General features: G+C 43.8%; 1 pseudogene; it reads left to right on the top strand.

The window, feature by feature from the left end:
- Positions 1–17,509: 17,509 nt before the first annotated feature.
- Positions 17,510–22,891, top strand: part of LOC135510158 (ephrin type-B receptor 4b-like) — a 75,341-nt pseudogene continuing 69,959 nt past the window's right edge.

Here is a 22,891-nt window from a genome sequence, read left to right as displayed (position 1 = left end):
ACTCTATGTAATAGACCTCTACTCTAACAGGAACTACTCTATGTAATAGACCTCTTCTCTAACAGGAACTACTCTGGTTATAATGATAATGAGGGGTGGTTATAATGATAATGGTAGGTCTGGTTATAATGATAATGATAGGTCTGGTTATGATGATAACGATAGGTCTGGTTATAATGATAATGGTAGGTCTGGTTATAATGATAATGATAGGTCTGGTTATAATGATAATGATAGGTCTGGTTATAATGATAACGATAGGTCTGGTTATAATGATAATGATAGGTCTGGTTATAATGATAATGGTAGGTCTGGTTATAATGATAATGATAGGTCTGGTTATAATGATAATGATAGGTCTGGTTATAATGATAATGATAGGTCTGGCTATAATGATAATGATAGGTCTGGTTATAATGATAATGATAGGTCTGGTTATAATGATAACGATAGGTCTGGTTATAATGATAATGATAGGTCTGGTTATAATGATAATGGTAGGTCTGGTTATAATGATAATGATAGGTCTGGTTATAATGATAATGGTAGGTCTGGTTATAATGATAATGGTAGGTCTGGTTATAATGATAATGATAGGTCTGGTTATAATGATAATGATAGGTCTGGTTATAATGATAATGATAGGTCTGGTTATAATGATAATGATAGGTCTGGCTATAATGATAATGATAGGTCTGGTTATAATGATAATGATAGGTCTGGTTATAATGATAACGATAGGTCTGGTTATAATGATAGGTCTGGTTCTAATGATAATGATAGGTCTGGTTCTAATGATAATGATAGGTCTGGTTATATCGATAATGATAGGTCTGGTTATAATGATAATGATAGGTCTGGCTATAATGATAATGGTAGGTCTGGTTATATCGATAATGATAGGTCTGGTTATATCGATAATGATAGGTCTGGTTTTAACGATAATGATAGGTCTGGTTATAATGATAATGATAGGTCTGGTTATAACGATAATGATAGGTCTGGTTATAACGATAATGATAGGTCTGGTTATAATGATAGGTCTGGTTCTAATGATAATGATAGGTCTGGTTCTAATGATAATGATAGGTCTGGTTATATCGATAATGATAGGTCTGGTTATAATGATAATGATAGGTCTGGCTATAATGATAATGGTAGGTCTGGTTATATCGATAATGATAGGTCTGGTTATATCGATAATGATAGGTCTGGTTTTAACGATAATGATAGGTCTGGTTATAATGATAATGATAGGTCTGGTTATAACCATAATGATAGGTCTGGTTATAACGACAATGATAGGTCTGGTTATAATGATAATGATAGGTCTGGTTATAATGATAACGTTAGGTCTGGTTATAATGATAATGGTAGGTCTGGTTATAATGATAATGATAGGTCTGTTTATAATGATAATGATAGGTCTGGTTATAATGATAATGATAGGTCTGGTTATAATGATAATGATAGGTGGTTATAATGATAACGATAGGTCTGGTTATATTGATAATGATAGGTGGTTATAATGATAATGGTAGGTCTGGTTATTATAATAATGTTAGGTCTGGTTATAATGATAATGATAGGTCTGGTTATAATGATAATGGTAGGTCTGGTTATAATGATAATGAGGGGTGGTTATAATGATAATGGTAGGTCTGGTTATAATGATAATGATAGGTCTGGTTATAACGATAATGATAGGTCTGGTTATAATGATAATGATAGGTCTGGTTATAACTATAATGATAGGTCTGGCTATAATGATAATGATAGTTCTGGTTATAATGATAATGATAGGTCTGGTTATAATGATAATGAAAGGTCTGGTTATAATGATAGGTCTGGTTCTAATGATAATGATAGGTCTGGTTCTAATGATAATGATAGGTCTGGTTATATCGATAATGATAGGTCTGGTTATAATGATAATGATAGGTCTGGCTATAATGATAATGGTAGGTCTGGTTATATCGATAATGATAGGTCTGGTTATATCGATAATGATAGGTCTGGTTTTAACGATAATGATAGGTCTGGTTATAATGATAATGATAGGTCTGGTTATAACGATAATGATAGGTCTGGCTATAACGATAATGATAGGTCTGGTTATAATGATAGGTCTGGTTCTAATGATAATGATAGGTCTGGTTCTAATGATAATGATAGGTCTGGTTATATCGATAATGATAGGTCTGGTTATAATGATAATGATAGGTCTGGCTATAATGATAATGGTAGGTCTAGTTATATCGATAATGATAGGTCTGGTTATATCGATAATGATAGGTCTGGTTTTAACGATAATGATAGGTCTGGTTATAATGATAATGATAGGTCTGGTTATAACGATAATGATAGGTCTGGTTATAACGATAATGATAGGTCCGGTTATAATGATAATGATAGGTCTGGTTATAATGATAACGTTAGGTCTGGTTATAATGATAATGGCAGGTCTGGTTATAATGATAATGATAGGTCTGGTTATAATGATAATGATAGGTCTGGTTATAACGATAATGATAGGTCTGGTTATAATGATAATGATAGGTGGTTATAATGATAACGATAGGTCTGGTTATATTGATAATGATAGGTGGTTATAATGATAATGGTAGGTCTGGTTATTATGATAATGTTAGGTCTGGTTATAATGATAATGATATGTCTGGTTATAATGATAATGGTATGTCTGGTTATAATGATAATGAGGGGTGGTTATAATGATAATGGTATGTCTGGTTATAATGATAATGATAGGTCTGGTTATAACGATAATGATAGGTCTGGTTATAATGATAATGATAGGTCTGGTTATAACTATAATGATAGGTCTGGCTATAATGATAATGATAGTTCTGGTTATAATGATAATGATAGGTCTGGTTATAATGATAATGATAGGTCTGGCTATAATGATAATGATAGGTGGTTATAATGCTAACGAAAGGTCTGGTTATATTGATAATGATAGGTGGTTATAATGATAATGGTAGGTCTGGTTATAATGATAATGATAGGTCTGGTTATAATGATAATGATAGGTCTGGTTATAACGATAATTATAGGTCTGGTTATAATGATAATGATAGGTCTGGTTATAACTATAATGATAGGTCTGGCTATAATGATAATGATAGGTCTGGTTATAATGATAATGATAGGTCTGGTTATAATGATAATGGTAGGTCTGGTTATAATGATAATGATAGGTCTGGTTATAATGATAATGATAGGTCTGGTTATAATGATAATGGTAGGTCTGGTTATTATGATAATGGTAGGTCTGGTTATAATGATAATGATAGGTCTGGTTATAATGATAATGAAAGGTCTGGTTAAAATGATAATGATAGGTCTGGTTATAATGATTTCCTTCCTTATAGAGGAATAGTATGTAAACATGTTGAGATATTGCATGTAACTAACACATTTAAGTTAATGACTATTGCTCCTGTCTTGGGCCACTCAGTCTTCTGTTGTAAATGCCGGATCTCCATGGTAAGACGCACCATTGACCCAAGTTTCCCAGATCCACAGTCCCCTCCCAGATGTCATTGTTGGGGACAATAACTTCGGAACCTTCTGTCCGAAATAAAAGAGGGTATCAGGTGGCCACCACCTCCGGTAGGGTGCGGCAATAATGTGCCATTTGGAGGCACAAATGATCTGGGTCAAATTTATAACCGTTGAGTAAATTTCACACAATGTCTGCTTGCGCCATTTCTGAAAAGTACCTAATACGTGCACGTGTTTTGCCGTTATAAATCCTAAACTGTGCGCGTGTGAACAAGCATTAAAACTCCGCCTGGAAAACGCCTCCATTCACCTGTTATGGTGACAAATTCAACGCCCTTTATTTACGGTATAATTTGGAACTATTGGAATTAGGCCAAAAGATGTTCAATATGTTTATCAATAGATTATTGGGGTTTCTATGTCCTGCCTTGGTATAGGCTCTGAGATTAAGTAGGCAGTGACGTCGCGCTCCTATCGCACAGCAATACAGTAGCCTACCTGTCAAATATATTAAACTACCGGTCTATTTACTGTGTTGGCAGAATGTTTTAATCTGTAGTAATAATTAATGCTGTATCTGGGAAAGGGCTGTGTCAGTTTCTGACCTAGAAAACAATTATCGTGGACCTGTCAGCAGAAGGTTTGAGTTCAACAAGGTTTTCTATAGACTTTTCCACCAACCTAAACACCATGGACTGCCCTCGGATTCTGAAACATGAAATGGCAGGATACTAAAACAGTTTTAAATTACAGTAGTTACAGTAGTTACATTAGTTACAGTAGTTACATAAGTTACAGTAGTTACAGTAGGTACACTAATTCCATTAGTTACAGTAGCTACATTAGTTACAGTAGTTACAGTAATTACAGTAGTTACAGTAGTTACAGTAGGTACATTAATTACATTAGTTACAGTAGTTACAGTAGTTACAGTAGTTACAGTAATAACAGTAGTTACATTAGTTACAGAAATTATATAAGTTACATTAGTTACATTAGTTACAGTAATTACAGTACTTACATTAGTTACAGTAGTTACAGTAGTTACAGTAATTATGGTAGTTATAGTAGTTACAGTAACTACAGTTTTGTCCCAAACCCTAAACCTCAACTAAATCTTTTAATAAATAATGTGGGAATTGAGCAAGTTGAGGTGACAACTGCTTGGAGTAACCCTGGATTGTAAACTGTCTTGGTCAAAATATATTGATAGTTAAGATGGTGAGAAGTCTGTCCATAATAAAGTTCTGCTTCTTAACAACACTATCAACAAGGCAAGTCCTACAGGCCCTAGTTTCGTCTCACCTGGACTACTGTTCAGTCATGTGATCAGGTGCTACAAAGAGGGACTTAGTGCAATTGTGTCACGCCCAGACCTTAGAGATCCTTTTTATGTCTCTATTTTGGTTTGGTCAAGGCTTGAGTTGGGGTGGGCATTCTATGTTTTGTTTTATGTTTTCTACAGTGGGGCAAAAAAGTATTTAGTCAGCCACCAATTGTGCAAGTTCTCCCACTTAAAAAGATGAGAGAGGCCTGTAATTTTCATCATAGGTACACTTCAACTATGACAGACAAAAAGAGAAAAGAAATCCAGAAATTCACATTGTAGGATTTTTAATGAATTTATTTGCAAATTATGGTGATTTATTTGAATTGTGCGCCCACCAAATTCACCGGATGTTAAAGGCTTGTGTCCCGCTAGCGGGACACCTATATTAAACAGGTCAACATTCACAAAGCCGCGGGGCCAGACGCATTACCATTATACTCAAAGCATGCGCGGACCAACTGGCAAGTGTCTTCACTGATATTTTCAACCTCTCCCTGTCCGAGTCTGTAATACCAACATGTTTCAAGCAGACCATTATAGTCCCTGTGCCCAAGAACACTAAGGTAACCTGCCTAAATGACTACTGACCCGTAGCACTCACTTCTGTAGCCATGAAATGCTTTGAAAGGCTGGTAATGGCTCACATCAACACCATTGTCCCAGAAAGCCTAGACCCACTCCAATTTGCCCAGCGCCCCAACAGATCCACAGATGATTCAATCTCTATTGCACTCCACACTGCCCTTTCCCACCTGGACAAAAGGAACACCAATGTGAGAATGCTGTTCATTGACTACAGCTTTCAACACGATTCAGTGTTCAACACCATAGTGCCCTCAAAGCTCATCACTAAACTAAGGATCCTGGAACAGAAACACCTCCCCTGAATCTGGACTTCCTGACAGGCCGCCCCCAGGTGGTGAGGGTAGATACCAACACATCTGCCACGCTGATCCTCAACACTAGAACCCCTCAGGGGTGCGTGCTCAGTCTCCTCAACAACAACCTCTCCCTCAATGTGAGCAAGACAAAGGAGATGATTGTGGACTACAGGAAAAGGAGGACCGAACACGCCCCCATTCTCATCGACGGGGCAGCAGTGGAGCAGGTTGAGAGCTTCAAGTTCTTTGGTATCCACATCACCAACAAACTAACATGGTCCATACACACCAAGACAGTTGTGAAGAAGGGCACGACAACATCTATTCCCCCTCAGGATACTAAAAAGATTTGGCATTGGTCCTCAGATCCTCAAAAGGTTCTACAGCTGCACCATCGAGAGCATCCTGACTAGTTGCATCACTACCTGGTACGGCAACTACTTGGCCTCCGACCGCAAGGCACTACAGAGGGTAGTGCGTACGGCCCAGAAAATCCCTGGGACTAAGTTACCTGCCATCGAGGACCTCTACACCAGGCAGTGTCAGAGGAAGGCCTTAAAAATGGTCAAAGACCGAAGCCACCCCAGGTCTCTCTGCTACCGCATGGCAAGCGATACCAGAGCGCAAGTGTAGGACCCCCGCTCCCTCACTCTCTGTTTATCAGCTATGCATAGTCATTTTAACTATACATTCATGTACACATTACGTCAATTACCCCGACTAACCGGTGGTCCCGCACATTGACTCTGTACCGGTACCCCCTGTATATAGCCTCCACATTGACTCTGTACCGGTACCCCTGTATATAGCCTCCACATTGACTCTGTACCGGTACCTCCTGTATATAGCCTCTACATTGACTCTGTATCGTAACACCCTGTATATAGCCTCCACATTGACTCTGTACCGGTACCCTCTGTATATAGCCTCCACATTGACTCTGTACCAGTACCCCTGTATATAGCCTCCACATTGACTCTGTACCAGTACCCCCTGTATATAGCCTCCACACTGACTCTGTACCGGTACCCCCTGTATATAGCCTCCCCATTGACTCTGTACCGGTACCCCCTGTATATAGCCTCCACATTGACTCTGTACCGTAATACACTGTATATAGCCTCCACATTGACTCTGTACCGGTACCCCCTGTATATAGCCTCCACATTGACTCTGTTCCGGTACCCCCTGTATATCGGCTCCACATTGACTCTGTACTGGTACCCCCTGTATATAGCCTCCACATTGACTCTGTACTGGTACCCCCTGTATATAGCCTCCACATTGACTCTGTACCGGTACCCCCTGTATATAGCCTCCACATTGACTCTGTACCGTAATACCCTGTATATAGCCTCCACATTGACTCTGTACCAGTACCCCCTGTATATAGCCTCCACATTGACTCTGTACCGGTACCCCCTGTATATAGCCTCCACATTGACTCTGTACCGGTACCCTCTGTATATAGCCTCCACATTGACTCTGTACCCGCTGTATATAGCCTCCACATTGACTCTGTACCGGTACCCCCTTGTATATAGGCTCCACATTGACTCTGTACCGGTACCCCCTGTATATAGCCTCCACATTGACTCTGTACCGGTACCCCCTGTATATAGCCTCCACATTGACTCTGTACCGGTACCCCCCTGTATATAGGCTCCACATTGACTCTGTACCGGTACCCCCTGTATATAGCCTCCACATTGACTCTGTACCGGTACCCCTGTATATAGCCTCCACATTGACTCTGTACCGGTACACCCCTGTATATCGGCTCCACATTGACTCTGTACTGGTACCCCCTGTATATAGCCTCCACATTGACTCTGTACCGGTACCCCCTGTATATAGGCTCCACATTGACTCTGTACCGGTACCCCCTGTATATAGCCTCCACATTGACTCTGTACCGGTACCCCTGTATATAGCCTCCACATTGACTCTGTACCTGTACCCCCTGTATATAGCCTCCACATTGACTCTGCACCGGTACCCCCTGTATATAGCCTCCACATTGACTCTGTACCGGTAACCCCTGTATATAGCCTCCACATTGACTCTGTACCGGTACCCCTGTATATAGCCTCCACATTGACTCTGCACCGGTACCCCCAGTATATAGCCTCCACATTGACTCTGTACCGGTACCCCTGTATATAGCCTCCACATTGACTCTGTACTGGTACCCCCTGTATATAGCCTCCACATTAACTCTGTACCGGTACCCCCTGTATTTAGCCTCCACATTGACTCTGTACTGGTACCCCTGTATATAGCCTCCACATTGACTCTGTACCGGTACCCCTGTATTTAGCCTCCACATTGACTCTGTACTGGTACCCCTGTATATAGCCTCCACATTGACTCTGTACGGTACCCCCTGTATATAGCCTCCACATTGACTCTGTACCAGTACCGCCTGTATATAGCCTCCACATTGACTCTGTACCGGTACCCCCTGTATATAGCCTCCACATTGACTCTGTACCGGTACCCTCTGTATATAGCCTCCACATTGACTCTGTACCCCCTGTATATAGCCTCCACATTGACTCTGTACCCCCTGTATATAGCCTCCACATTGACTCTGTACCGGTACCCCCTGTATATAGGCTCCACATTGACTCTGTACCGGTACCCCCTGTATATAGCCTCCACATTGACTCTGTACTGGTACCCCTGTATATAGGCTCCACATTGACTCTGTACCGGTACCCCCTGTATATAGCCTCCACATTGACTCTGTACCGGTACCCCCTGTATATAGCCTCCACATTGACTCTGTACTGGTACCCCCTGTATATAGCCTCCACATTGACTCTGTACCGGTACCCCCTGTATTTAGCCTCCACATTGACTCTGTACTGGTACCCCCTGTATATAGCCTCCACATTGACTCTGTACCGGTACCCCCTGTATTTAGCCTCCACATTGACTCTGTACTGGTACCCCCTGTATATAGCCTCCACATTGACTCTGTACGGTACCCCTGTATATAGCCTCCACATTGACTCTGTACCAGTACCGCCTGTATATAGCCTCCACATTGACTCTGTACCGGTACCCCCTGTATATAGCCTCCACATTGACTCTGTACCGGTACCCTCTGTATATAGCCTCCACATTGACTCTGTACCCCCTGTATATAGCCTCCACATTGACTCTGTACCCCCTGTATATAGCCTCCACATTGACTCTGTACCGGTACCCCCTGTATATAGGCTCCACATTGACTCTGTACCGGTACCCCCTGTATATAGCCTCCACATTGACTCTGTACTGGTACCCCCTGTATATAGCCTCCACATTGACTCTGTACCGGTACCCCCTGTATATATCCTCCACATTGACTCTGTACCGGTACCCCCTGTATATAGCCTCCACATTGACTCTGTACCGGTACCCCCTGTATATAGCCTCCACATTGACTCTGTACCGGTACCCCCTGTATATAGCCTCCACATTGACTCTGTACCAGTACCCCCTGTATATAGTCTCCACATTGACTCTGTACCGGTACCCCCTGTATATAGCCTCCACATTGACTCTGTACCGCTACCCCCTGTATATAGCCTCCACATTGACTCTGTACTGGTACCCCCTGTATATAGGCTCCACATTGACTCTGTACCAGTAACCCTCTGTATATAGCCTCCACATTGACTCTGTACCGGTACCCCCCTGTATATAGCCTCCACATTGACTCTGTACTGGTACCCCCTGTATATAGCCTCCACATTGACTCTGTACCAGTACCCCCTGTATATAGCCTCCACATTGACTCTGTACCAGTACCCCCTGTATATAGCCTCCACATTGACTCTGTACCAGTACCCCTGTATATAGCCTCCACATTGACTCTGTACCGGTACCCCTGTATATAGCCTCCACACTGACTCTGTACCGGTACCCCCTGTATATAGCCTCCACATTGACTCTGTACCGGTACCCCTGTATATAGCCTCCACATTGACTCTGTACCGGTACCCCCTGTATATAGCCTCCACATTGACTCTGTACCGGTACCCCCTGTATATAGCCTCCACATTGACTCTGTACCGGTACCCCTGTATATAGCCTCCACATTGACTCTGTACCGGTACCCCCTGTATATAGCCTCCACATTGACTCTGTACCGGTAACCGCTGTATATAGGCTCCACATTGACTCTGTACCGGTACCCCCTGTATATAGCCTCCACATTGACTCTGTACTGGTACCCCCTGTATATAGCCTCCACATTGACTCTGTACCGGTACCCCCTGTATATAGCCTCCACATTGACTCTGTACCGGTACCCCCTGTATATAGCCTCCACATTGACTCTGTACTGGTACCCCCTGTATATAGCCTCCACATTGACTCTGTACCGGTACCCCCTGTATTTAGCCTCCACATTGACTCTGTACTGGTACCCCCTGTATATAGCCTCCACATTGACTCTGTACCGGTACCCCCTGTATTTAGCCTCCACATTGACTCTGTACTGGTACCCCCTGTATATAGCCTCCACATTGACTCTGTACGGTACCCCCTGTATATAGCCTCCACATTGACTCTGTACCAGTACCGCCTGTATATAGCCTCCACATTGACTCTGTACCGGTACCCCCTGTATATAGCCTCCACATTGACTCTGTACCGGTACACTCTGTATATAGCCTCCACATTGACTCTGTACCCCCTGTATATAGCCTCCACATTGACTCTGTACCCCCTGTATATAGCCTCCACATTGACTCTGTACCGGTACCCCCTGTATATAGGCTCCACATTGACTCTGTACCGGTACCCCCTGTATATAGCCTCCACATTGACTCTGTACTGGTACCCCCTGTATATAGGCTCCACATTGACTCTGTACCGGTACCCCCTGTATATAGCCTCCACATTGACTCTGTACCGGTACCCCCTGTATATAGCCTCCACATTGACTCTGTACTGGTACCCCCTGTATATAGCCTCCACATTGACTCTGTACCGGTACCCCCTGTATTTAGCCTCCACATTGACTCTGTACTGGTACCCCCTGTATATAGCCTCCACATTGACTCTGTACCGGGTACCCCCTGTATTTAGCCTCCACATTGACTCTGTACTGGTACCCCCTGTATATAGCCTCCACATTGACTCTGTACGGTACCCCCTGTATATAGCCTCCACATTGACTCTGTACCAGTACCGCCTGTATATAGCCTCCACATTGACTCTGTACCGGTACCCCCTGTATATAGCCTCCACATTGACTCTGTACCGGTACCCTCTGTATATAGCCTCCACATTGACTCTGTACCCCCTGTATATAGCCTCCACATTGACTCTGTACCCCCTGTATATAGCCTCCACATTGACTCTGTACCGGTACCCCCTGTATATAGGCTCCACATTGACTCTGTACCGGTACCCCCTGTATATAGCCTCCACATTGACTCTGTACTGGTACCCCCTGTATATAGCCTCCACATTGACTCTGTACCGGTACCCCCTGTATATATCCTCCACATTGACTCTGTACCGGTACCCCTGTATATAGCCTCCACATTGACTCTGTACCGGTACCCCCTGTATATAGCCTCCACATTGACTCTGTACCGGTACCCCCTGTAAATAGCCTCCACATTGACTCTGTACCAGTACCCCCTGTATATAGTCTCCACATTGACTCTGTACCGGTACCCCCTGTATATAGCCTCCACATTGACTCTGTACCGCTACCCCCTGTATATAGCCTCCACATTGACTCTGTACCGGTACCCCCTGTATATAGGCTCCACATTGACTCTGTACCAGTAACCCTCTGTATATAGCCTCCACATTGACTCTGTACCGGTACCCCCTGTATATAGCCTCCACATTGACTCTGTACTGGTACCCCCTGTATATAGCCTCCACATTGACTCTGTACCAGTACCCCCTGTATATAGCCTCCACATTGACTCTGTACCAGTACCCCCTGTATATAGCCTCCACATTGACTCTGTACCAGTACCCCTGTATATAGCCTCCACATTGACTCTGTACCGGTACCCCTGTATATAGCCTCCACACTGACTCTGTACCGGTACCCCCTGTATATAGCCTCCACATTGACTCTGTACCGGTACCCCCTGTATATAGCCTCCACATTGACTCTGTACCGGTACCCCCTGTATATAGCCTCCACATTGACTCTGTACCGGTACCCCCTGTATATAGCCTCCACATTGACTCTGTACCGGTACCCCCTGTATATAGCCTCCACATTGACTCTGTACCGGTACCCCCTGTATATAGCCTCCACATTGACTCTGTACCGGTAACCGCTGTATATAGGCTCCACATTGACTCTGTACCGGTACCCCCTGTATATAGCCTCCACATTGACTCTGTACTGGTACCCCCTGTATATAGCCTCCACATTGACTCTGTACCGGTACCCCCTGTATATAGCCTCCACATTGACTCTGTACCGGTACCCCCTGTATATAGCCTCCACATTGACTCTGTACTGGTACCCCCTGTATATAGCCTCCACATTGACTCTGTACCGGTACCCCCTGTATTTAGCCTCCACATTGACTCTGTACTGGTACCCCCTGTATATAGCCTCCACATTGACTCTGTACCGGTACCCCCTGTATTTAGCCTCCACATTGACTCTGTACTGGTACCCCCTGTATATAGCCTCCACATTGACTCTGTACGGTACCCCCTGTATATAGCCTCCACATTGACTCTGTACCAGTACCGCCTGTATATAGCCTCCACATTGACTCTGTACCGGTACCCCCTGTATATAGCCTCCACATTGACTCTGTACCGGTACCCTCTGTATATAGCCTCCACATTGACTCTGTACCCCCTGTATATAGCCTCCACATTGACTCTGTACCCCCTGTATATAGCCTCCACATTGACTCTGTACCGGTACCCCCTGTATATAGGCTCCACACTGACTCTGTACCGGTACCCCCTGTATATAGCCTCCACATTGACTCTGTACTGGTACCCCCTGTATATAGGCTCCACATTGACTCTGTACCGGTACCCCTGTATATAGCCTCCACATTGACTCTGTACCGGTACCCCCTGTATATAGCCTCCACATTGACTCTGTACTGGTACCCCCTGTATATAGCCTCCACATTGACTCTGTACCGGTACCCCCTGTATTTAGCCTCCACATTGACTCTGTACTGGTACCCCCTGTATATAGCCTCCACATTGACTCTGTACCGGTACCCCTGTATTTAGCCTCCACATTGACTCTGTACTGGTACCCCCTGTATATAGCCTCCACATTGACTCTGTACGGTACCCCCTGTATATAGCCTCCACATTGACTCTGTACCAGTACCGCCTGTATATAGCCTCCACATTGACTCTGTACCGGTACCCCCTGTATATAGCCTCCACATTGACTCTGTACCGGTACCCTCTGTATATAGCCTCCACATTGACTCTGTACCCCCTGTATATAGCCTCCACATTGACTCTGTACCCCCTGTATATAGCCTTCACATTGACTCTGTACCGGTACCCCCTGTATATAGCCTCCACATTGACTCTGTACCGGTACCCCCTGTATATAGCCTCCACATTGACTTTGTACTGTTACCCCCTGTATATAGCCTCCACAATGACTCTGTACCGGTACCCCTGTATATATCCTCCACATTGACTCTGTACCGGTACCCCCTGTATATAGCCTCCACATTGACTCTGTACTGGTACCCCCTGTATATAGCCTCCACATTGACTCTGTACCGGTACCCTGTATATAGCCTCCCCATTGACTCTGTACCAGTACCCCCTGTATATAGTCTCCACATTGACTCTGTACCGGTACCCCCTGTATATAGCCTTCACATTGACTCTGTACCGCTACCCCCTGTATATAGCCTCCACATTGACTCTGTACTGGTACCCCTGTATATAGGCTCCACATTGACTCTGTACCAGTAACCCTCTGTATGTAGCCTCCACATTGACTCTGTACCGGTACCCCCCTGTATATAGCCTCCACATTGACTCTGTACTGGTACCCCCTGTATATAGCCTCCACATTGACTCTGTACCAGTACCCCCTGTATATAGCCTCCACATTGACTCTGTACCAGTACCCCCTGTATATAGCCTCCACATTGACTCTGTACCAGTACCCCTGTATATAGCCTCCACATTGACTCTGTACCGGTACCCCTGTATATAGCCTCCACACTGACTCTGTACCGGTACCCCCTGTATATAGCCTCCACATTGACTCTGTACCGGTACCCCTGTATATAGCCTCCACATTGACTCTGTACCGGTACCCCCTGTATATAGCCTCCACATTGACTCTGTACCGGTACCCCCTGTAAATAGCCTCCACATTGACTCTGTACCAGTACCCCCTGTATATAGTCTCCACATTGACTCTGTACCGGTACCCCCTGTATATAGCCTCCACATTGACTCTGTACCGCTACCCCCTGTATATAGCCTCCACATTGACTCTGTACTGGTACCCCTGTATATAGGCTCCACATTGACTCTGTACCAGTAACCCTCTGTATATAGCCTCCACATTGACTCTGTACCAGTACCCCTGTATATAGCCTCCACATTGACTCTGTACCGGTACCCCTGTATATAGCCTCCACACTGACTCTGTACCGGTACCCCTGTATATAGCCTCCACACTGACTCTGTACCGGTACCCCCTGTATATAGCCTCCACATTGACTCTGTACCGGTACCCCTGTATATAGCCTCCACATTGACTCTGTACCGGTACCCCCTGTATATAGCCTCCACATTGACTCTGTACCAGTACCCCTGTATATAGCCTCCACATTGACTCTGTACCGGTACCCCTGTATATAGCCTCCACACTGACTCTGTACCGGTACCCCCTGTATATAGCCTCCACATTGACTCTGTACCGGTACCCCCTGTAAATAGCCTCCACATTGACTCTGTACCAGTACCCCCTGTATATAGTCTCCACATTGACTCTGTACTGGTACCCCCTGTATATAGCCTCCACATTGACTCTGTACCAGTACCCCCTGTATATAGCCTCCACATTGACTCTGTACCAGTACCCCCTGTATATAGCCTCCACATTGACTCTGTACCAGTACCCCTGTATATAGCCTCCACATTGACTCTGTACCGGTACCCCTGTATATAGCCTCCACACTGACTCTGTACCGGTACCCCCTGTATATAGCCTCCACATTGACTCTGTACCGGTACCCCCTGTATATAGCCTCCACATTGACTCTGTACCGGTACCCCTGTATATAGCCTCCACATTGACTCTGTACCGGTACCCCCTGTATATAGCCTCCACATTGACTCTGTACCGGTACCCCCTGTATATAGCCTCCACATTGACTCTGTACCGGTACCCCCTGTATATAGCCTCCACATTGACTCTGTACCGGTAACCGCTGTATATAGGCTCCACATTGACTCTGTACCGGTACCCCCTGTATATAGCCTCCACATTGACTCTGTACTGGTACCCCCTGTATATAGCCTCCACATTGACTCTGTACCGGTACCCCCTGTATATAGCCTCCACATTGACTCTGTACCGGTACCCCTGTATATAGCCTCCACATTGACTCTGTACTGGTACCCCTGTATATAGCCTCCACATTGACTCTGTACCGGTACCCCCTGTATTTAGCCTCCACATTGACTCTGTACTGGTACCCCCTGTATTTAGCCTCCACATTGACTCTGTACCGGTACCCCCTGTATTTAGCCTCCACATTGACTCTGTACTGGTACCCCCTGTATATAGCCTCCACATTGACTCTGTACCCCCTGTATATAGCCTCCACATTGACTCTGTACCGGTACCCCCCTGTATATAGGCTCCACATTGACTCTGTACCGGTACCCCCTGTATATAGCCTCCACATTGACTCTGTACTGGTACCCCCTGTATATAGGCTCCACATTGACTCTGTACCGGTACCCCCTGTATATAGCCTCCACATTGACTCTGTACCGGTACCCCCTGTATATAGCCTCCACATTGACTCTGTACTGGTACCCCTGTATATAGCCTCCACATTGACTCTGTACCGGTACCCCTGTATTTAGCCTCCACATTGACTCTGTACTGGTACCCCTGTATATAGCCTCCACATTGACTCTGTACCGGTACCCCCTGTATTTAGCCTCCACATTGACTCTGTACTGGTACCCCCTGTATATAGCCTCCACATTGACTCTGTACGGTACCCCTGTATATAGCCTCCACATTGACTCTGTACCAGTACCGCCTGTATATAGCCTCCACATTGACTCTGTACCGGTACCCCTGTATATAGCCTCCACATTGACTCTGTACCGGTACCCTCTGTATATAGCCTCCACATTGACTCTGTACCCCTGTATATAGCCTCCACATTGACTCTGTACCCCCTGTATATAGCCTCCACATTGACTCTGTACCGGTACCCCCTGTATATAGGCTCCACATTGACTCTGTACCGGTACCCCCTGTATATAGCCTCCACATTGACTCTGTACTGGTACCCCTGTATATAGCCTCCACATTGACTCTGTACCGGTACCCCCTGTATATATCCTCCACATTGACTCTGTACCGGTACCCCCTGTATATAGCCTCCACATTGACTCTGTACCGGTACCCCCTGTATATAGCCTCCACATTGACTCTGTACCGGTACCCCCTGTAAATAGCCTCCACATTGACTCTGTACCAGTACCCCCTGTATATAGTCTCCACATTGACTCTGTACCGGTACCCCCTGTATATAGCCTCCACATTGACTCTGTACCGCTACCCCTGTATATAGCCTCCACATTGACTCTGTACTGGTACCCCCTGTATATAGGCTCCACATTGACTCTGTACCAGTAACCCTCTGTATATAGCCTCCACATTGACTCTGTACCGGTACCCCCTGTATATAGCCTCCACATTGACTCTGTACTGGTACCCCCTGTATATAGCCTCCACATTGACTCTGTACCAGTACCCCCTGTATATAGCCTCCACATTGACTCTGTACCAGTACCCCCTGTATATAGCCTCCACATTGACTCTGTACCAGTACCCCTGTATATAGCCTCCACATTGACTCTGTACCGGTACCCCTGTATATAGCCTCCACACTGACTCTGTACCGGTACCCCTGTATATAGCCTCCACATTGACTCTGTACCGGTACCCCCTGTATATAGCCTCCACATTGACTCTGTACCGGTACCCCCTGTATATAGCCTCCACATTAACATTGTTATTTTGTTTTGATTACCTGACCTGTCTTTATGAATTGTTACTGTACATGTTGATTACCTGACCTGTCTTTATGAATGGTTACTGTACATGTTGATTACCTGACCTGTCTTTATGAATGGTTACTGTACATGTTGTAATGTTTTTTTGATGATCTTATTTTGTGTTTCTTCTCACTTCTGTATTTTGTTTTTTTCTCACTTGGTTCAACAATGTTAACACATGCTTTAACGCCAATGTCGTGCTTCTGACGCCAATATAAAGCCTTCTGAACTGAACTGAGAGGGGAAGAGAAGGGGATAGAGACGGATAGGGGGTAAAGTTAGGAAAAGAAAATGGACGAGGGAGAGAGAGACATACTTTTCCCATTATAAAATCTACCATTCTGTTGAATTCTCTCATTTCACTCAGTCCTTCATTTCACCCTATTGTCATTCAGGTCCTTGCTGAGCGACAGATGGACTGGCCAATAGCAGGGTGTGGGTGGAATCTGGCAGACGGAGGGGCTCCGGGACAACAGCAGTAGTTAGTGTCTCGTGTCAGGATCAGCAGCAGAGAGCTACGGACACACTTTCTGAATATATTATCTTGTTATTTATAACGATACACTGCCGCGCTGTTGAATAGTTTATGTCATAGTTTTAACGTTCAGAAATAGCGACGAGGCGTGGATATTAGGGCAGCGTTTGAAAAGAAAGAAAGAAATAAAGAAAGAAAGAAAGAAAGAAAGAAAGAACGAAGGAGGGGAAAAGACTGACCGCTGGATTTAATTTCCAACTGGAATGCTGTTGTTGATAGAGAGAGAACGGGTGGTGTGTGTGTGTGAAAGAGTGTGTGTTTGTGTGTGTGTGTGAAAGAGTGTGTGTTTGCGAGGTAAGTGTGTAGCGGGCTATGCCTCGTCTCTTTGGTCTCTGGTCCTGGATCGTGTGAATTCCCCGGGCTCCAGTTACTAAACTACCCGGCAGACAGCAGCCTCAGCCCGGCCACAGGGAGGGGAACACTAGCTCATGTAGTCTCTGTTCTTTCTCCTCTCCCCCCATACCCCTCCATACCCTTCTCTCCGGGCTCAGAGGAAATGAGGACACAGTGGATAGCGGAGGAACGAGGAGGAGTTTCAGGTGGGATTATAAACTTGTTTTGACTTTTGCTTTGATCCTGGGGACTTCAGCGTTTTTGGCGGTAGGTTAAATAATTAAGGCTAACCTTAAAAAACTAAAAAACAAACTACGGATAAAAGAGGGAATATGACCGGTTGTTGATGATGACTGCTGACCTCGCGGAGACCGAGTTAACTGCTTTTCGTGACTGATGTGGGTGGCGCGGCGTGCCGACACTGGACCTAGCTGACACCCCACCGGGACAGAGGTTCTGATCGGTGATCAATACTCCAGAAGAGTAACGGGAGTACCTGGCCGGTATGGAGCGGCGCGGGGGCAGTTGGAACACCGTGACCGTGTTGTGGCTCGTGCTGATCGAGCTGGTTCTGTTACCTTGTATGGCAGAGGAAGGTACGTGAAGAAGTTTAACTTAAACAACAACAACAAATCTATAAAATTAACATTTGATAATGTGCAATGGTTTTGTGTTGAGCTATTGTTTTATTAATATACAGACTGTGAATCTCTCTCTCTCTCCACACTTACTTAGAACATTTATTGTGAGACATTAGGGTAGTTCATTTGATTTAAATTTGAGGACCAACATGATTTAAAAAAAAAAACATTTTTAGTTTTTGTTGACACAAAACAAGCTTCACATGTAGACAGTCTGTGATCAGGGAGAAACCATGAAGTAGGATTCATGGTTAACCTTTACATGTAGTCTGTCTGTCTGTCTGTCTGTCTGTCTGTCTGTCTGTCTGTCTGTCTGTCTGTCTGTCGAGATGTTGATTACTGTGAAACTGATTGAGGTTTCAGACAGACAGGCAGACCGGCAGCTATAAAAGACAATAGGCATAATACCCAAGGTGTGTGTGTGTGTGTGTGTGTGTGTGTGTGTGTGTGTGTGTGTGTGTGTGTGTGTGTGTGTGTGTGTGTGTGTGTGTGTGTGTGGGTGGCCTGTTGGGTCATTCCACCTAAAAAGCACAAGGGGATTTCGTCACCCACCATCTCCGATTATTTCTGAAATAATTTCTGCTGTTAGAAACGTAATGTATCAGATTAGCATTCCTGAAACAATATTTTGTTACCCAGATTATGATCCTATTAACCTGATTATGATCCTATTAACCTGATTATGATCCTATTAACCTGATTATGATCATATTAACCTGATTATGATCCCGATTATGATCCCATTAACCTGATTATGATCATATTAACCTGATTATGATCCTATTAACCTGATTATGATCCTATTAACCTGATTAGGATCCTATTAACCTGATTATGATCCCATTAACCTGATTATGATCCCATTAACCTGATTATGATCCTAATAACCTGATTATGATCCTATTAACCTGATTATGATCCTATTAACCTGATTATGATCCTATTAACCTGATTATGATCCTATTAACCTGATTATGATCCCATTAACCTGATTATGATCCCATTAACCTGATTATGATCCTATTAACCTGATTATGATCCTATTAACCTGATTATGATCCTATTAACCTGATTATGATCCCATTAACCTGATTATGATCCTATTAACCTGATTATGATCCTATTAACCTGATTATGATCCTGATTATGATCCTATTAACCTGATTATGATCCTATTAACCTGATTATGATCCTATTAACCTGATTAGGATCCTATTAACCTGATTATGATCCTATTAACCTGATTATGATCCTTTTAACCTGATTATGATCCTATTAACCTGATTATGATCCTATTAACCTGATTATGATCCTATTAACCTGATTAGGATCCTATTAACCTGATTATGATCCTATTAACCTGATTATGATCCTTTTAACCTGATTATGATCCTAATAACCTGATTATGATCATATTAACCTGATTATGATCCTATTAACCTGATTATGATCCTATTAACCTGATTATGATCCTAATAACCTGATTATGATCCTATTAACCTGATTATGATCCTTTTAACCTGATTATGATCCTATTAACCTGATTATGATCCTATTAACCTGATTATGATCCTAATAACCTGATTATGATCCTATTAACCTGATTATGATCCTATTAACCTGATTATGATCCTAATAACCTGATTATGATCCTAATAACCTGATTATGATCATATTAACCTGATTATGATCCTATTAACCTGATTATGATCCCATTAACCTGATTATGATCCTAATAACCTGATTATTATCAGCCAGATAAACTCTATATACACCAGAGAGTGTTGTGTGTGTTTATGTGTGTCTGAACTTTAGAGGGGTCTTGCTGTGTGGTCTTCACGACAACCGTGAAATGTCTTCCTCTTCTTGGTTTCCACTCTTTCTCTTCTTTCTAAGTCTCTTCTTCCTCCCTCTCTGTCCCTCTCCTCTTCCTCCCTCTGTGCCAATGTTTCTCTCTCTCCCCCAGCTCATTCCTCTTCCTCCCATTCTCTCAATCTTTCTCTCTCTCCCCAGCTTTTTCCTCTTCCTCCCATTCTCTCTTCCTCTCTCTCTGTCCCTCTCTTTCTCTCTCCCCAGCTCATTCCTCCTCCTCCCATTCTCTCTTCCTCCCTCTCTGTCCCTCTCTTTCTCTCTCTCCCCAGCTCATTCCTCCTCCTCCCATTCTCTCTTCCTCCCTCTCTGTCCCTCTCTTTCTCTCTCTCCCCAGCTCATTCCTCCTCCTCCCATTCTCTCTTCCTCCCTCTCTGTCCCTCTCTTTCTCTCTCTCCCCAGCTCATTCCTCCTCCTCCCATTCTCTCTTCCTCCCTCTCTGTCCCTCTCTTTCTCTCTCTCCCCAGCTCATTCCTCCTCCTCCCATTCTCTCGTCCTCCCTCTCTGTCCCTCTCTTTCTCTCTCTCCCCAGCTCATTCCTCCTCGTCCCATGAATCTTTGATAAATTCAGTCTTTCTTTTTCATCTGAACTGAGTGTCAATGGTTTCTCTGCCATCTTACACACACACACACACACACACACACACACACACACACACACACACACACACACACACACACACACACACACACACACACACACACACACACACACACACACACACACACACACACACACACACACACACACAACAAAAGCTGACAATTCCAGGCTAAAGGAAACCCTGGTGTGTTTGTGTATGTAGATGGCAGAGCGACCAGGGACAGAGGGTTCTAACACTAATAAGAGCCAAGAGCGTCATGTTGACTTATTTTTATTACTCATTGGAAAGGAAAAGGGGCCATTAAAACATCTTCGTTTTATTAAGCAAGTTTAAATGATTGATGTTTCGGCCTTCAAATGGCTTTCTTCAATGCTCTGCCATGTTTTTGATTAATTTGACTTTTCCTAAATAGGTCTATGTAGAATCTTAATATCACAAACAGAATTAGTGTTATAAGCAATTTTAAGAGCACGTAATTTCCTCCCTGCTTCTCATTCAGCCTGCGCAGCTGATGATCGCCCACCCAAACTACAGCTAAACTATATCAAACTACACCTAAACTATATCAAACTACACCTAAACCATATCCAAACTAGAGGTCGGCCGATTATGATTTTTCAACGCTGATACCGATTATTGGAGGACCAAAAAAGCCAATACCAATTAATCGGCCGATTTGTATTTATTTATTTGTAATAATGACAATTACAACGATACTGAATTGACACTTATTTTAACTTAATATAATACATCAATAAAATCAATTTAGCCTCAAGTAAATAATGAATCATGTTCTATTTGGTTTAAATAATGCAAAAACAAAGTGTTGGAGAAGAAAGTAAAAGTGCAATATGTGCTATGTAAGAAAGCTAACGTTTCAGTTCCTTGCTCAGAACATGAGAACATATGAAAGCTGGTGGTTCCTTTTAACATGAGTCTTCAATATTCCCAGGTAAGAAGTTTTAGGTTGTGGTTATTATAGGAATTATAGGACTATTTCCCTCTATACCATTTGTATTTCATCAACCTTTGACTATTAGCTTCCGTCCCTCTCCCGCTCCTCCATGGGCTCCAACCAGGAACACAACGACAACAGCCACCCTCGAAGCAGCGTTACCCATGCAGAGCAAGGGAAACAACTACTGCAAGGCTCAGAGCGAGTGATGTTTGAAACGCTATTAGCGCGCGCTAACTAGCTAGCCATTTCACTTCGGTTACACCAGCCTCATCTCGCGAGTTGATAGGCTTGAAGTCATAAACCGCGCAATGCTTGACGCACAACGAAGAGCTGCTGGCAAAATGCACAAAAGTGCTGTTTGAATGAATGTTTACGCGCCTGCTTCTGCCTACCACCGCTCAGTCAGATACTTAGATACTTGTATGCTCAGTCAGATTATATGCAACGCAGGACACGCTAGATAACATCTCGTAATATTATCAACCATGTGTAGTTAACTTGTGATTATGATTGATTGTTTTTTATAAGATAAGTTTCATGCTAGCTAGCAACTTACCTTGGCTTACTGCATTCGCATAACAGGCAGTCTCCTTGTGGAGTGCGACGAGAGAGAGTCAGGTCGTTATTGCGTTGGACTAGTTAACTGTAAGGTTACAAGATTGGATCCCCCGAGCTGACAAGGTGAAAATCTGTTGTTCTGCCCTTGAACAAGGCAGTTAACCCACTGTTCCTTGGCCGTCATTGAAAATAAGAATGTGTTCTTAACTGACTTGCCTAGTTAAATAAAGGTATATATAAAAAAAACAAATATATAAAAACGTTTTTTTTTTTTAATTGACAAATCGGCGCCCAAAAATACAGATTTCCGATTGTTATGAAAGTGGCCCAAATTAATCGGTCAATTCCGATTAAT

Source organism: Oncorhynchus masou, chromosome 23, assembly GCF_036934945.1.
Source record: "Oncorhynchus masou masou isolate Uvic2021 chromosome 23, UVic_Omas_1.1, whole genome shotgun sequence".
Classification (NCBI taxonomy): domain Eukaryota; kingdom Metazoa; phylum Chordata; class Actinopteri; order Salmoniformes; family Salmonidae; genus Oncorhynchus; species Oncorhynchus masou.
Note: the sequence above shows the minus strand (reverse complement) of the source record. Positions and strands in the feature narration are given on the sequence as shown.